The sequence below is a fragment of the Elephantulus edwardii genome, unplaced genomic scaffold (genome assembly GCF_000299155.1).
Source record: "Elephantulus edwardii isolate Elephantulus edwardi_28Jun2011 unplaced genomic scaffold, EleEdw1.0 scaffold00047, whole genome shotgun sequence".
Lineage (NCBI taxonomy): Eukaryota > Metazoa > Chordata > Mammalia > Macroscelidea > Macroscelididae > Elephantulus > Elephantulus edwardii.
In genome coordinates, this window is record NW_006399797.1 from 2,271,064 (window position 1) to 2,271,369 (window position 306).

Below are 306 nucleotides of genomic sequence, written 5' to 3' on the forward strand. Positions count from 1 at the left end.
ATCTGCCAGCCAATTGAACACAGGGGCTGAGATACATTATGATGGAAGGATTTCTGTTCACATGATAGGTAGCTGAAGACTCAAAATATGCTTCAGTTTATAGACAACACCTCTTCTAATTTAGGGCTGCAGGACACCCAATGTGAGATAGCCATAGTCCTGCCTAAGATTTGCCACTTAATCAGCAATGGTGTTTTTGTTAGTTTGGGAGACAGGTGCAGTCAGCAAACCCAGTTGACAATTATACATTCTACTGGCATGAAGCATTACTTTAAAATTGGCTAGAACAATTCATAGAGAATTGTC